Below are 4,957 nucleotides of genomic sequence, written 5' to 3'. Positions count from 1 at the left end.
TTTGTTAATAAAAAGTATACACATATTTTTTGCACTTTAAAATATATTTTCTATCAATATATTTTTGTAATACATCTTATATTATATAATTTTTTGTATAATTTTTTAATATTATATATATTATTAGCCCCGTAATAATATTTTTAGATTCGTTACTGTACACACAGTTTATCACATGTCAATTTAGTCGCCTAAAATAAGGTAGAAAGTTGGAACTGTTTTTCTTAAGATGCTGCTGTTCTTTTGTTCTTATAAGGCTTGTTAAAATTCGTTCTAAACGAGGAAGTTATTCCTTCTCACACAAATATATTTTAATGGATTAATAATAAATAGTTATTATTTTTGTGAGTATAGTATTAAAAAATGTACTAGAATATAAAAAATTAAAAGCCAAAAACAACAAAAATTCTTAAAAGATAGAATAAGTCATACATTTAAAATGATTTGGGCTTAATATTACGTGATTGTCCTGTTTTAAATTAGATTACAGATTTGTTCTTAGCTAAAACGATTTAGCCCCACATCCTAATAAATTGGTGTTACAAAAAATAATTTATTTTTACACGAAGTATATAAATCGTTCTTGCTTAAAATGATTTAGAAAGGAGTGAGGCTACCTATATCAATTTTTAAAATAATTTACCAAGAGAGAGAGAGCCATGGATAACTCAATCTAGGTTAAAACGATTTAGTAGGTTAGAAACTCGCTTGGCTGAATCGATTTTATGTATTACAAATTTACAATTTAGCAGGGAGGAGACGTTATGCAGTGTGTATTATATATGTGTGAGGTTGCAAAATATATGATGAAAGATTTTTTGCTCTAGTCCACCATAACGGAAAAATTAAGAAAAGAAATCTAGAAAGGGAATCAAATTCAGCAGCAAAGATCTAATCAATGTCTCATTTGTTCATCTATCAATTCGCAAAATAATATACTATAGAAGCTTGAGACTTGTGGAATCAAGTGAGTGGGAAAATTGTTTTATGAGAAAGTTTAGGAATCAGTACTTTTATTAAAATTTGGTCAGCATTTAATCGACAAAAGAAAAGTGAGCAATCTTATACTATTTGATGAAATTTTACACCATTAAATACCAATAATAGCTAATTGATTATTACAAATCACAAAACTTGCTAGTTCTTAGCACACAAGATCCCTATTATTCTCAACAAAGATTTTTTGAAGCATTATCTTTTTGTGACCTCGTAGAAAATCACAAAGATTTGTAAATATTGTTTTACTGTGGCAAAAATTGTCTTAAAGTGAGAACGGGCGGAGTTGTATGTCAAGTTTGGAGATGTGGTTAAGAGTTTTGGAGATTCAACTCCAAATCTTCAATCTGTTTTCTTTTTTTTTTTTTGAAATAAAAAGCTCAGCACAATAAGATGGAGCATCAACGAAAAAGTATTAAACAGATAAAATAAACTAATTCCTAATCATCTTTGGTAAAAGTCATCAACACCCAAAAAATCAAATATCACTCCACTTTTTGTAACTCTTAATTGACCTGTTGACTATCCCTGCAATTCTTGATTCTTGATTCCTGAAAATTCTGTCATTCCTTTTCAACTAAGTGCTCCAAATGATAACAATGAAACCAAACTCACCAACATTCTATCAATCCGACTATACGATTGACCTCTGAACTACGTAAACTTACGGTCATTCAGTTCTACATCCACCAGTTCCATAATGCTGACACACTTGCACCTTTCCTTTCTTCCAACTGCACAATCTCATTGAAGACACCTATGTAGAAAAGAAGAACTTGACATATTCCCGATAAAAAACTCAACTATTCCCACACAGCAAGCTTCTCTTCCCTTGTATGCATACCATACACCAAGCAAATCACACAAATGAAAATTATTGTTTGTCAATTCCACTTCTATACACAACAATCTCTCTCCTTTGTATCAATTACTCAACCTAAACATCATAACATTCCACATTATTAATAAACCTCCAGAAGCACACCTTCCGATCCCACAAATTCTAAACCCACTGCATCATTACTCTAAAATTGCACTATATCAAACTTAGTAATCACCTCCTTCTTTGTTTCTATCAATCATAACATATTCACATTATTTTTACGCTTAAATTTTTACCATTTTCCACTTTCCAACACCCCCTAAACCCCTCATATTCCACGAACTAAACTCATTTAAAAACTTTACACACCTTATTTCGGTTTTTGGGGTGGCTCTTTCTTACTTTCTCTTTCTGCTTTGCTTGCCTTCTTTTTTGTGCCAATACTTCATTTTGAGCTTGGAGAATAGACATAATGTCCTCATCCTTGTCATATAAAATAGCTCCTTATTCGACAGCCAGATCCCAAGCAGCCCTATTTTTCAGCCGTATCTTTATCCCAACTTCTTCCGTGCTCATCATGATTAGTTTCATAGTCTGCATCCTGCTCTGAGTTTCCCAAATCTTCCATGTTCCTTACAGCCCCTTCATCATCCAACCCAGTTTCCTGCACCACTATATTCTCATCCTCTAAATCTGAATCCTGCACTGCATCACCCCTCATCAGACATATGCCAACATGCTGCTTACCACTCCCGTCCAAACTAGCGTGGGTCTCATTAACTACACTTGGTGGAATATTTTCCTCCGCTGTGCTGTTCGAAGTATTCTTCGCGCCTCCGCCAATCTCTTTTCTGCTTGATTCTGCTCGTCGGGTGCATAGGGCTTCACGCTCCTTCCTGCCCTCCACGCCATCAAGCTCAGCACAAACATTATCACCTCCGCCACCAGTAGCTGACTTCCGCGCTGCTCCTAGATCTGCCTCGTCAGCACTGTTCACCGTGGCATCAACCCCTTCGCAAACTCCATGACGAGCCACGCCTCTCTCTTTACCGTTGCCCGCAGCAGCCAGCAAAGAGGCCCTTTTAAAACGCACAATGACATACTTTTCATCGCACCACATAGCGACTTCGCTGCCACACCCCACTAACATATTAGGACTTATATGCTTCAACCCAGCCCCAATTGAACTTTGGTTCAACACCAAATCAACCCCTTCTTTTTGTTTATCCCTATATTTCCAAGTCTCCATTCTTTTAGAGATTGCTTCGTTACTGATTGTTTGAGATTCCATTGATTCCACACTCACCATAATTGCTGGATACATCAAATGATTATCCATTCACCTTTTCAAGAAACTCTCATGCCACTCATCCAAATCCTCAACGGCAATTACCTTTCTATCCTTGTCATGCTCTGCCTCCCGTAGGCGCCCCTGTGGCATCATTACCACCGCATCCCATTCTAACTCCAACGATTCCCTCTGAGCTTCTAGTTCTTCACTTCCATGGTGTTCCAAAACAACTCTCTCTTTCTCGTTCACCTCAATATCCTTTCTTTTAATTTTTTTTCTGTTTTTCATTAGGAAACTCCCTGATATCTTCATCGTGCGTAGTGGTTTTTTTCCGGACATCAATCCTCCTCCTATACTTAGCCTCACCCACAAAGATCTCTTTGCTCCTTAATCGCATTCCATTCATCTCCTTAATGGCTTTTATTGCCCCTCCTTTTGTAGTATGCCTAATGAAAGCAAACAGATGGATCCGGCCATACTTCTCTTTACGTACCAAATAGATGTCATTTATCCTTCCTGTCCACTTGAACATATGAAACAATTCATTTCTCGAAAGATTGCCGAGTAAATTATCCACAAAAATTGTGATTCACTTTCCAATCGAAGATACGCTTTCCAGTTCCAAATTCGTGGATCTTTTCCAACATGGGACTGTCTAACTTTATCCCGCCTTGCATTAGAAATAGATTATGTTATGAGAACATTGATGGTGGTTTAGGGTTCAGAGGAAGTAACGTTCAAGGTCTATGGTTCGTTACACCAAACGCAGTATTGGTGGCATTGCCATTGTTTGCATTTGATTGCGCCGATTGCAGTCCGACAGCCTCCAAATAAGGCATGATATGATCGTACGTGAAGAGGCATATACCGCTATCTTTTAATGGTCTTAATATAATGAGTTAATTACATCTCACAATAATATTTTCACACTAAATATGTTATACGTAATTAATCTAATTACAACAATCTTTTAAACTATAACAAACTTGTTTCATTTAATCATTCAATTTAAAAAATTAATCAGCAATAAAAATTTTATTTAATTATAGAAAACATATGATACTTCAAATTCGGTTATAACTTCATAATAGGATTAATAACGTTTAAAGTGGATAAAAACATCTAGGGGTAAGTATTTTTTTGGTCTCTAACGTTTAGGTCAAAATTGAAACTGTCTCCAACGTAATTTTTTATTTAGAATCATCCTTAACATTTTATTTCGTATTAAAATCATCCTTTTAACTTTTTATGGACAAAAATACCCTCCACCACCACCAGCACCTTTACCACCATCACCACCTTCCTTACTCCACCACCACCTCTTACTCCCATCAAATACTAATAATCAGATTCAAGAACACCAACAATAACACATTATTCAAATTCAGAAACAACATCAAATTCAACAACAAAATCAACACACAACAACAATGAAATCAGAAAAATAATAAATCAAAATCAGAATCAGAAGCAGAAACAAAACAGACATAGACGCAGAAGTAGAAGAAGAAGCAGATACAGAAGCAGAATCGAAAGCAGATGCAGAAGAAGAAGCAGATGCAAGCAGAAGAAGATGCAAATGCAGATGCAGATGTAGAAGCAGAATCGAAAGCACATGCAGAAGTAGAAGCAGATGCAGAAGCCGAAGCAGAACTACCGGCGCCGCCCGTGCCTCTTCCCCTTCCGCCACTGCCTTGCGCTTCATCCTTTCTCCTTCCTCGCGCCGCGCCCCCCTCCCCCTCCTTTTCCCCTTTCCCTCTCCCCCCTGCCGTGGCCGCTTCAAACCTCGGCGGCAGCAGCGACAGTCTTTAGTCCCTCTCTCGAACCGAGCAAGGCGCCACCCACAG

Source organism: Arachis ipaensis, chromosome B02 (genome assembly GCF_000816755.2).
Source record: "Arachis ipaensis cultivar K30076 chromosome B02, Araip1.1, whole genome shotgun sequence".
NCBI classification, from domain to species: domain Eukaryota; kingdom Viridiplantae; phylum Streptophyta; class Magnoliopsida; order Fabales; family Fabaceae; genus Arachis; species Arachis ipaensis.
This window is presented reverse-complemented; position numbering follows the sequence as displayed.